Genomic DNA, 12740 nt, shown 5'->3' on the forward strand with positions numbered 1-12740 from the left:
TAAAAGTATCCTGCGATTTTTCACATACAGCACAACCCATAAAGTGCCTGATTACATTTTCAATGTGTTCGTCCATACCAGCTGTCAAAAACCTTTTCTTATTCACCTTTTAGTCAAGCTCATATCCAGGTGACCTTGGTGGGTAATTTTGATCACTTTTGCTTGTAAGGAGGTAGGCACCACCAAACAATAAGCACCAGATAATTGAGAAGGGACAGGTCACTCACTACATGCATGTATGGTTGAAGATGTCCAGGTACCCTGTTTTTGCATGACCACCCATTAGTTATGTAACGTTTAAGTTCAGTAAACACTTGATCAGCACTGAGGGCTGCATTCCACTCAGAAGACATGATCACTCCATGAGTGGATGAACCTATTTGTGCAATTATTATTCCTTCATCCTCTTCTAGGATCTCCCCTTGGCTTGGAAGTGGAAGTCGAGATTATTTATTTATTTGAAACATTTGATATACTGCCCACTCTGAAGACTCTGGGCGGTGTACAAAAACATGCAAAATAAGACAGTATTAAAATTACATTCTAAATAAAACTAAAGTAACTAATGAGGGTGGGGGAGAATAGATAAACTACAGGGTAAAAGCCTGGCGAAAAAGAAAAGTCTTCAATAAAGATTTAAAAATTGACAAAGAAGGAGCTAAACGAATCTGCAGGGGAAGGGAATTCCAGAGAAGTGGGGTGGCAACTGAGAAAGCCCTTTCATGGGTCCTAGCTCCCCGAACCTCTTGGAAATCAGGGACCGACAAAAGGCCATCTGACCAGATCTGACCAGATGGGATGAAACTGGATGGGAGAGGCGGGTCTGTAGGTAAACAGGTGCCAAACGCCACAAGGCTTTGAAGGTCAAAACCAGTACCTTAAATTGAACTCAGTAGTGAATAGGCAACCAGTGCAATGACTGCAGGAGAGGTGTTACCCTGCCATGTTTTCTGGCACCCATAAGTAAATGAGCTGCTGCATTCTGGACCCATTGTAGCTTTCCGATCATCTCAAAGGTAACCCTAGATAGAAGGCGTTACAATAATCTAGGCAGGAGATAACAAGGGCATGGGTCACTGTCATTAATGCTTGCTGATCAAGGTAAGGGCGTAATTGACAAATCAGATGGAGCTGGGCAAAGGCACTTCTAGCTGCAGCCTCCACCTGCTGTTTAAGCAGGAGGTGCGAATCCAAAAGGACACCCATGTCACATACAAGCTATTTGGGGGGCAGCGCCACCCCATCTAAAACAAGGTTCACGTCATCCAGCTGTTGGCCAGTATGAGGGCTAAGTAAGAGTAGTTCAGTCTTGGTGGGATTCAGTCTGAGCTTATTTTGATTCATCCAGACCTTAACAGCTTCCAGGCATCGAGTAAGCACAGAAACAACATCTCCAGAATGGTCTGGGATGGCAATACACAGCTGAGTATCATCAGCGTATTGGTGAAATCTCACCCCAAACTGGGAAATGACCTGACCCAGCAGCTCCATATAGATGTTAAAGAGGACAGGGGCAAGAACTGAACTGTGGGGGACTCCATAAAGGAGTGACCATGGCTCAGAGCATCTGTCCTCAATGCATATTGACTGGACATGCCCGCTAAGGTAAGGACAGAACCACTGTAAGACAGTGCCCCCGATACCCAACCCATGCAGGCGGTCAAGGATCTAGAAGGACCAGGAGAGGGACACTACCCTCATCTAGGTCCCGAAGAAGGTCATCTACCAGAGTGAGCAATGCTGCCTCTGTGCTATGCCGAGGCCTGAAACCCGACTGATAAGGATTAAGATAGCCAGTTTCCTCCAAGACCCTCTCAAGCTAGGCACATACAACCCTCTCTAACACCTTCGCTACAAAAGGGAGGTTGGAAATCGGCCTATAGTTGTCAAGGACCTCAGGGTCCAGGGAGGGTTTCTTCAAGTGAGGGCGAACTATCCCCTCTATGAGGGCTGCTGGTACGAAGCCCTCACTTAACAAGGAGTTAACCAACTCCCGTAGCCAAGAATTAACATTCCCACCAGCTGTTCTAATCAGCCAGGAGGGACAAGGGTCCAAGCAACATGTTGCTGCACCCATACCCAAGATAATCGTGTCCATAGCCTCGACCCACTCATAGGTGTCCCATATAACATCGCAGGGTGGAATCTCCTCTATCTGATCAGATCCTATAGAAGTAGAGTCCAACTCTAGCCGAAGGTGGGTGACTTTATCAGCAAAGAATTGAGCAAATTGACCACAGCAGCCAGATTGAACATCTACTGGCTCCTCTCTCCTAAGAAGGGAGCGGGTAATTCGAAATAAGGCTGCTGGATGAGAGTCAGCTGATGCGATAAGAGCGGAGGAATAGTGGGATTTCGCCACTCTTATTGTCCTAGAATATTCCCTAATATAAGCAAGTAGTCGTATTCGGTCATCTTCGGCACCAGTTTTCCTCCAACAGCGTTCCAAGCGTCTTTTGGTCTGTTTCATCTCCCTAAGCTCCTCAGAGAACCAAGGGAGCCGGGATCCACGGACCATAAGAGGACGCTTGGGAGCAATTTCATCTAATGCCCTCGTGGCCTCAATGTTCCAAGATTCCACAAGCTGTGATGGAGAAACTTCTACCATATTGCAAGGAATGTTCCCAAGAGCCTCCTGGAATCTGACAGGATCCATGAGGCACCTGGGGCGGACCATCCGTGTTATAGTGCTGTCCCAGTAGAGACGGAGCCGCTGCAATCTGCATATTAATCAGAAAATGATCGGACCATGGCAGGGGAGAGATGACAATATTTTCCATGACCAGATCTGCCTGCCATTGCCCCGAAAGATAAACCAAGTCCAAGTTATCTCCACCCACATGAGTTGGGCCCAAAATGATCTGAGACAAGTCCATGGTAGCCATAGACCTCATGAACTCCCGAACCATTGAACCCCCATCAGGAGCTGGAAGATTGAAATCCCCCAGAACCATAAGTCTAGGGGTCGCGATCACCAGGCCTGATACCAAATCAAGGAGCTTGGAAATGGCAGCAGATGGACAACGAGGAGGTTGATAAACCAGGAGAAGCCCAAGTTTGTCACGTCGACCCAGACTTACAGAAAGACATTCGCACCACGTCACCGGTGGGATAGGGCCCCTGTTCAACATAAGATCTTCTTTAAAAATCACTGCAACACCACCACCCTGACCTTGACCTTGGGGATATGAAACACAGAGAAGTCAGGTGGTCACATCTCAGTAAGGGGAACACCCCCATCTGGATCTAACCAGGTCTCAGTGATGCAGGACAAATCTGCCTGTTCATCTAAAAGGAGATCAAAGATGGAAGAAGATTTATTACAGACAGATCAGGCATTAAACAACAGCATCCTAAGACCATGGGTGGCTACAATCTGATCACTAGGACCAGAAGGAGAGGAGATAAACTAATTGCAGTTGTATTTCAAAGACCTGGCAGATATTATTCCTAGAAATCAAAGTCCATGAGTCTGGTGATCCATTTGGCTATTCTTGGGGTCCCTTGACTTGATCCTTGAGTGGTAAATAAAGGAGATAGGTACTTGTGGTCTGTCCGTAAAGCAGATTTTCTGCCCAAAACTAGGTCCTGAAGTGCCTCACCACCCAGAATGGTCTGCTCCTCCCCAGCATGTCTGGGGGGTGGGCTTTATACCCCAGCCTTTGGAAAGGCAGAGCCACCCCCGCACAGCGGGGAAATGGCTTGACTACCAAGCCAGAGGTTGCTGGTTCGAATCCCCACTGGTATGTTTCCCAGATTATGGGAAACACCTATATCGGGCAGCAACAATATAGGAAGATGCTGAAAGGCATCATCTCATACTGTGTGGGAGGAGGCATTGTAAACCCACCCTACCCGTATTCTACCAAAGACAACCACAGGGCTCTGTGGTCACCAGGAGTCAATACACCGACTTGACCACACTTTACTTTGGAAAGGTATGAGGCATAAGTTGACCAGCCATTAGCTGGAGAGCTGTCTGGAGGCGGGGCACGGACTGTCGATGCGGCTCCCAGACCACCCCAAACTCAGTCTTTTTTCAAGAAGCGATGAGCGAAGATCATTCTCACTTCCCTGGAGCTTTTGAGGGCTGTGGCAATGTTGAGAAGCACTGGAAGCGGCCTGGGAGAGTGGAGGGCAGCAACAGTGACTCTGCCACCGAGAGAGGTGGTTTGGAGGCTATGGGGGTAGGGGGTTGGAGTTCAGCCTCATCTTCTGCTCACTTGTTGCCCGTCAAGGACATGTGTCTGGAAATACTCAAGAGTTGCATTCAGGATTGGTGGGAGGAATGCGGTGGCCTTCATGGGCAGCCCCCCCCCCCCGCCCACTGGAATAGGTCCCAGGGCCTCAGTGGGTACTGCCTGTTAATACTATGAACGTTTATATACCACTCTTCAGTGCAGCCTTGGTGGTTCAGTAATATGATCTTTAGAAGTGGCTGCTCCTCATGGAGATCATGTTACAGCATCTCTCACTCAGGGAGTGAAGGACAAAGGTGTTCTCTGTGTAGAAGCAAGAACTATTCATATGCTAATTAAGCTGTTGCTGGTAGAGTCAAGGCAAAAGGGGAGAGGAAGAGAGTTAAGATTCTGGATGGTACAAGCCATCAGAATTCTATACTGGGAGGAGATACATGCTTTCTGTGAAAATGTTCAGCCAATTGCCCAGAGATGTAACTTAAATTTTAAAAATGCACCTGAAACTTCCATTTCCAATTTAAGGGCCTGATAACTTGCAGGCAATGAGTTCAAAAAGGAACCCCACAGTTGCAGCCTCACTGAGGTCTGTCCCCAAGTCGTTGGGCTGTTTTCCCAGATCCTGTATCTGGCTTTTATGCTCAGTGGGATTTTATCTCTCATTTAGCTGCAAGTTGCAGAGCTTTTGAAGGAGAAAGTTTATCAAGAAATAAACTTTCTTGAATGCAGTGAGGAGATGGCAACAGTTTTTGAAGGACAAAGGGGGCTCTTGTGATTATAAAGCTCTTCCATCCTTTTCCAAGCTTACACAAGAGAATCACTTTAGGGGTGTTTCTTTCCTCAGTTTTGTTTATTTTATTATTTTATTAATTGCATTGCTAAACTGCTCATCCAAAGGCTCTTGGTGGTGAACAACAAATACAAAACAAAAGGTAAACAATATTTAGAACAAGCTACTTAGAACCCTGTAAAATAAATTTAAAACAAGGCAGAGTCATTTACAACCAATTAGAATACTTAAAAAACAATTTAGAAACTTTGGAAGGCCAGGCCAAACAAGTAAGTCTTTAGAGCTCTCTTTAAGTGTTATTTGCTCGAATAGACACTCTAGAGGTGTCTATTTGAGAGCCAAGCCAGCTAAATGGAGCAGCGGGGAAATGACTTGACCAGCAAGCCAGAGGTTGCCGGTTCGAATCCCCGCTGGTATGTTTCTCAGACTATGGAAATACCTATATGGGGTAGCAGTGATATAGGAAGATGCTGAAAGGCATCATCTCATACTGTGCAGGAGATGGCAATGGTAGTAAACCACTCCTGTATTCTACCAAAGACAACCACAGGGCTCTGTGGTCACCAGGAGTTGACATCGACTAGATGGCACACTTTACTATTTGAGAGCCAGTGTGCTGGAAGAATTAGAATTTTGGACTAGGACCAGGGAGACTCATGTTCGAGTTCCTATTCAGCCATCCTGCTTGCTGGGTGACTTTGGTTCAGTAATATCTCTCTCTGCTTGGTCTGCCTTATGGGGGTGTTGTGCAGAGAAACTTAACTAGGTATACTGCTTGAGAAGGGGTGGATTACATATTCAAAATAAATAAAATAGAGTTAGCAGGAGATAACTGGGCACAATATTGATTTCTAGGGGTCTTGGGTGGTTCTGTATAGTCTATGGGGAGATTATACTCCTTGTGTCTCCAGTTGTGTGGGGGGCTATTAGCGGCTTAGTTGAGGTTTCAGCTTTTGTAAGATGGCCACAAGTGAGACAATAGGTGAGCCTATAAGGTGCAGTAGGTCTTCTCTAGGCTTGTCTTCTCCTGAGGGGGAGGAATTAGGCCCAGTAAGGGCTTTGATTACATACTTGCAGGAGTCAGAGGAAGCTATGAGCCCATATGGAGGGCCTGCTAAGCCTCACGAGGGGGCAGAAGCTGCTAAACGTGCTAATATTTTACAATCTTTGTCCGATCACTTAGCACAGCTTGAAGGAGATGATGCTCCATCAGCCCTGGTGCCAGTTGACCTCCCTCATGAGCAGGGTACTCAGATGCCTGCACCTACACCGGTTCCTGAAAGCCAACTTAGTTACAGGATCAGGCAACTTGTGGTAGCGCTGTGAGCAAAGTTCACTTAAGGGCCTCACTCGAATCTTACCTCCCGTGGGACAATCAACACCAGGAATTGTGGCTGCTCATCAGGATGCCGTTCCATCATATGCAAGGGGGAACACACTGATATGGGCCGCATGATTTCAAAGATCCCGCCCCAAATGTGGGAGCAGGTAGCTAGCTGGTTCAACCCCAGTTGGTGGGTTGGGACCAGCAACGAAGGGTGATGCACGTGTTCCTCAAGCAAATTCCACCACGTCTGCGAAATTGGTGGGGGTAAACATGCCACTACCAATTGCGCCAGAATCTGGGACTCCAGAATAGAGTAGGTTGTAGGTCAGAGCAGGACGGGCAGAGCCTGGGGCACATAGGGTGCTACTGGGAAGGGGACCTAGTCACATGGATGTAAGGGTACTCTGGCGGCTGCTTGAGGGGTACTTATGGCGAGGACAAGTGGACTATTTGTTTCCTGGTTTGTCTGTTGCCTATACGTCTTGCAGATTATGGGTTGCTGGGGGTTTTACTTTCAAGGGAGGAGGACATGTTGACAGATTCTGTGGCAGGCTGCGCCAGGCTGTTGGCTGACAAGATGCAGGTGTCAGGGACACTGATAAATGACTGCTTGTCAACTGTGAGATTTCCCTTGGGCAGCTTCAGGGTTTGTTTGGACCCATTGACTCCGGTGGAGTGATTACGCCTGCAGGGCATTTTATAGTGCCTCTGCGATGCCAGTATAGGACCAAGGGCCCTGCGACATAGGTTTAGGGTTCAGATCAGATGAGGGAGGACCTCCAGGTGTAGGATGGGTTCTTGAACACCTTAAAGGGGGTTTTCTTTTTGGCATTCTGTCTGCCTTTTGTGGGCCGGACTTCAGGTTCACGTGAACACAGCAGGAGGCTTTGTCTTTGGAGTTACTTTAAAGGGGTGTTGGTGTGCTGTACAGTGGCCTGTTGCCTGTGAATTGCAGAGTGATGTCTCTCTTGGGACCTTACCTTCCTAGAGTTTTCTTCCCATTGTGATAACTATGCACAGCTGCTGTTCAGGTTATAATCACGCAAATCACTTATGTTAGCTAGGAATGTAGTGGGAGGAGCTAAATCCAGATTGCCATGGTTATGGAGCCTTGGCAAGTGGAAGCCCAGTGAGCTGTGTGTACATCGCTTGCTTCAAGCATTTGGGCTGCGTATGGCAGGAAGATTAGGGTCTTCCAGTCCTTCAGGAAGCAGGTGGGGCTGTTAAATGTTTGGCCTGCCCTTATGCAGTATCTGGTGCATTTGCATTCTGCTGGCCTTTCCTCCAACTCACCGGCTGGGTAGTTGATGGCCTGGCCTTCTACTCTAAAGCGCTGGGCTTGTAGGATTTCACCAAGGACTTCAGCGTAGGGTCAATGGTTGAAGGATGGTCACAGAAGCACCATCCTCAGCTGGATTCCAGGCGGTCCATCACACCTTAGACTGGAATCTCTTTGGGGGTTTCCCCAGTATGGTGCTCATCTCCATGAGCTGGCATTGTTCTGCGCAGTAGTTATGTATAGGTTCTTTTGGGTATTTTGGGCCTCTGAACCTATGCCTGGAGAAAAGGTAGGCCCTTCATCCAGGGTGGTACAGCAGTCGTTGGTGCTGCTACATCCCAAAAGAATTTCAATTAAGTTACCGCACTCTAAAACGGACCAGATCGGTAGGGGTTAGACTGTTCTGCCCTACAGGCCCGGGTTGGCTGCTTTGTGCCTGGAGTGGGCATTAGGGCTCTATTGGATGGTTTGCAAGGATGCCTTTTCCCCTTGACACCGTATCAGTTCTGGGCTATGGTTAAGCAGGTAGAGGGTTGGGCCCCTTAGGCTTTTGCTATCCAATCCTTTAGGATTGGGGCTGCATCTACGGCTGTGAATCTGGTTTTCCCAGAAGGAGACCTCACGCGGAGTGGCCACTGCCATTCCGGGGTTAGTGGCATGGATCCCCAGCAAGGCTGACCAACTGTGTGGAATTCTGGAGGCTAATCTTCTACAATTATGTTGTTGCATTGGGTAGGAATGAATTAGTCATAGGTCAAGGTTGGCCATTTCTCATTGGTTTCGCAGGGATCTTGAGACCATTTGACCCCCTGTGGTTCTGATGTGTTTTTAGCAGATTTGAGGAGAGGATTGGTGGCAGTTTTGTAGGATGGTGGGTGGTGAAGGGGTCAAGCTAGGCTAACCCCTTCTCATGGCAGCTACAGTGTGGTTTCTTGGGTAATTAAGTTCTGGTGAGCACCTTTTATTCACACATTTGGTGTAAGGAGGAGTCTTTGCCAGTCCCTAGAGGCTTTACGGTGGTGGCCTTAGGCCGGATGCTGCCCGGAGTGGAGGTATCTTGCCCTACATAGGAAGCTGCCATATATTGAGTCAGACCATTGGTCTATCTAGCTCAGTATTGTCTTCACAGACTGGCAGTGGCTTCTCCAAGGTTGCAGGCAGGAATCTCTCTCAGCCCTATCTTGGAGAAGCCAGTGAGGGAACTTGGAACCTAAATGCACTTCCCAGAGAGGCTCCATCCCCTGAGGGGAATATCTTACAGTGCTCACACTTCTAGTCTCCCATTCATATGCAACCAGGGTTGGCCTTGCTTAGCTAAGGGGACAGGTCATGCTTGCCACCACAAGACCAGCTCTAGGTCTTACTCTGGTTGGCTCGTGCGTAAGCAGAGAGTCTTTGGGACTGCACTGTCGGGGTGGAGTGCCAATCCTCTCTCTTCTTGTTATTTGCAATTAATAAAGTTGTGGCCCTATTTTTAATCCATACTTATGGCTCGTGTCTTTATTGTCCAGGTGCAAACGTGCTAGAGCTTCTTTTTCAATGACAGAATACATCTTCTCTGATGCAGTAAGCACTCTGGAAGCAAAGGTAACTATAACTTCCCTATCTTCCTTTTTTCTGGGTCAAAACAGCACCTAAACCATATTCAGAAGCATCAGTGGTTACAAAAGTGTGCCTGTTGGTGTCAAAAGAAGTGAGAGCAGAGCTTTCAGCAATGACTGATTTGATAGTATGAAAACTAGCCTTGCAGGATGCATCCCAGTTCAATGCTACATTTTTTTTTAAAAAAATAAAGACACAGTGGCGCATCCTTGGAGGCAAATTTTCTGAGTAAAGCTCACAGAGTCCTAAAAATGATTTGTGTGCATCCTTGTTATGTGGTTCTGTTGCTTCCCCAATTGCTTTCACCAAGTCCAAGGGTTGGCCACTCTGAGATATTAAGCTTATTCACATGCGCAGCCTAGCCCAGGCTTGGGCAGCCCAGCCTTGGCCGGGCTGCTCATGTGCAGCACCAGGATCGAGCCCATCCTGGCACTGTTGTCCAACCCAACCCAACTTTTCACCCCAGCCTTTAGTCAGGGTTAAAGGTCTGAGTGCACTCTTAACCCCAGCCCAAGCACGCAGAGTCAGGTACCCTAGAGCAGGGATTCTCAACGTTGGGTCCCCAGATATTATTGGACTTCAACTTCCATAATCCTCAGCCAAAGAACACTGGGCCTGGGGGTATGAGAGTTGAAGTCCAATAACAGCTGGAAACCCAACATTGAGAATCCCTGCCCTAGAGTGTTCAATTCCCAGGAGAATCCCCCAATGCACTTGTTGTGTGCTGCATTATGTGATACTGCTGCTGTCATAAACATAGATAAATCTTTAACTCAGCTTTATTCAGAAACAACTCCATTTCCCCCTTCTTTTCCCTCTTCTCTTTGATTTCTCACTCCACTCCCCACTCTCTACAGTATCTCCACCCTGACAAACTTCTAATTAAGAAAACATGAAAAGTTGCAAGATAGAATACAAGAGCCCTGTAGCTTAGATCAATCTTCAGAGCACAAGCGGATGGATTCCACATTTATGGCACATTCCTGGACCATCTGGTTGGTCCTTGCTTGACTTTTCACCTACTAATCCAATCATCAGGTTCAAGAAATCCAACACATCATTTTTTTTCTGTCCATATGCCCTTTCTTTTCAGGCTGGAGGATGCTTGGCCTTGAAGTCTTATAACTTTATTTCCACCACTGAAGGAAAGGTGATCATCTTGACAAAGGATTCAGAAGCTTATGTAATCAAATGAGATCAAATCTACATATCTCTTGACTGTATTGCAATTTATATATGTTCAAACAAGGCAAATAACAGTTAAATACAAAGCATGGAAATCTTTCGAAAGATGTTTTTTAAAATCACCTCTGAGAATATTGTCCTGCATTTGGAATAAAATAAGCAATCAGAATATAAGTAATGTGAGCTGATCAGAAACTGGCTATATTCTTACGACCACAGAAACATACTGAAATGGTTGATTGGCAAACCAGGCATGCTCTGTGGAGTACAACGTGAGATCCTGGGCATTAGTGCTGATTGTAGTCCTACCACCATGGTTAATGAGGATTAAATTACGATCAGCATCTATGATCAGATTGTAGTTGCCCATTGTAGTTAAATCCTAGTTAACCATAATGGAAGGATGATGATCAGCACCAAAGCATGGGTTCTCACATCATGCTCCACAGGAGCATGTCTGGCTCACTCACCATAGCTAAACCTTTAATTATGCTCATGCGGGTTGTGAAAACAGAGCCACAAAAGAACAGATGTGTTTAAGAGATTGGACCATTGCTACTTGAGCATCAAAAGGTTCATAAGAGGAAAGGTTTAGAGAATGCATTTGGGATGACAATAGGTAACAAATCTGGTAACTAGTAAGTATCATTTTTCTTCTTCTCTAAAGTGATCAAGAGTTGAAATTAGGCAAATTGAACAGTGGACATACAATGGAAGTGGATGGCTTACCTGCAGTAGGTGACCTCAGCCTTTTAATAATATTTTTCAAAAAATAGAGATAAGCATATTAGAGTACTTTGATAGCTATCAGGATATAGTTGAGTTTAACCATCTTCATACTTCTCCCATAAATAATAGGGGGGTATGTTCATTTTGGAATGAATGGGAAATTGAATCGAAGCAGACTCATTGTTTCATTCGTTTCAAGTAATGCCATGAATGCCAGAGCCACTAATGAGCTCTCAATGGCACAAATTAATTTATTACTCATTCATTTTATTTGGGTTTTTTTGTTATAGTTTTTCCTAGCAGCTAGAATAGGCCCTGCCAAATGGAGGTTATAGGGAGTGAGGAGTGGGAACAAGAGTAGTCTGTGCACACAGAGTTAAGAACACTCTCACCACCATTTGAAGCTCTGGAAAGCTATGCATTTTTCCAAAGTGGGTAGGAGAAGTCTGATCCAAAGTGGGGTTTTTAGCCTACTTTACAGTAGGCTTATGAGACCACCCGGCATTCTGTGTGTGTGTCTCTCCCTAACAAATTCTCAACACCTGGACCAATATGAACCAAATCAGGAACAATTGTAGGGACACACCTCAACGGCATAGTTTGTGATGTCATCCACCCTGATCCAAGATGGCGGATGTGTAAAGTTTTGAGGCGCAAGTGAGCTAACTTGTGAATTGTCAAATTGATTTGAACCAAATTGTCTATAGCTATAGGGACACGTACGGATGCCCTAATGGCATGGTGTGTGATGATGTTATCCACTCAAATTCAAAATGGCAGCTGCATGAACATCTGAGGTGCAAGCGGGCCAATTTGTGGACTGTCTAACCAATTTGAACCAAATTAGGTAGGGTTGCAGTGAGTGACACTCAAGAACACCTCAATGGTGTAGTTTGTGATGATGTCATCCACCCTGATTCAAGATGGCGGATGCATGAACTTTTGAGGCGCAAGTGGGCTAACCTGTGGATTGTCTAACTGATTTGAACCAAATTAGGTATAGTTGTAGTGAGTGACACACAGGAGCACTTCAGTGGTGTAGTTTGTGATTATGTCATCCACCCTGATTCAAGATGGTGGAACCATAAACATCTGAGGTGCAAGTGAGCTAACTTGTGAACCGCTTAACCAATTTGAACCAAATTTGCTAAAGCTTTAGGGAAGCATAGGGACACCTCAATGGCATAGATTGTGATGATGTTATTCACCTCCTAAACCTTTGAAGTGCAAGTGCACTAATTTGTGGACAGTCTAGCAGATTTGAACCAAATTTGCTACAGCTGTATGGACACATAGGGATGCCCCAGTGGTGTAGTTTGTGATGATATTCACCCTAATCTAAGATGGTGGATGTGTGAAATTTTGAGGTGCAAGTGCACTAACTTGAGGACTGTCTAACCGATTTGAACCAAATTTGGTACAGTTGTAGTGAGTGACACACAGACACCTCAATGGTGTAGTTTGTAATTATGTCATCCTCCTCGATCCAAGATGGTGGGCATGTGAACATTTGAGGTGCAAGAGATCTAACTTGTGGAACTCAATTTGAACCAAATTTAGTCCAGGGATAGTGTAGGGATAGTGAAAGGAAAGCAGGCAGATTAGTTGTTACTAGAACAACTTAAGTTTGGG

At 46.0% G+C, this 12740-nt stretch overlaps 1 long non-coding RNA gene across 1 annotated transcript in view; it reads left to right on the plus strand.

The window, feature by feature from the left end:
* The window catches only part of LOC128341583 (uncharacterized), a 30447-nt gene extending 19900 nt beyond the window's left edge, over positions 1-10547 (plus strand). The window contains exons 2-3 of the long non-coding RNA XR_008314480.1: positions 9104-9179; positions 10288-10547. This is a non-coding gene — a long non-coding RNA (uncharacterized LOC128341583). The remainder of the gene's footprint in view (positions 1-9103; positions 9180-10287) is intronic.
* The last annotated feature ends 2193 nt before the right edge of the window (positions 10548-12740 follow it).

Source organism: Hemicordylus capensis, chromosome 1, assembly GCF_027244095.1.
Source record: "Hemicordylus capensis ecotype Gifberg chromosome 1, rHemCap1.1.pri, whole genome shotgun sequence".
Classification (NCBI taxonomy): domain Eukaryota; kingdom Metazoa; phylum Chordata; class Lepidosauria; order Squamata; family Cordylidae; genus Hemicordylus; species Hemicordylus capensis.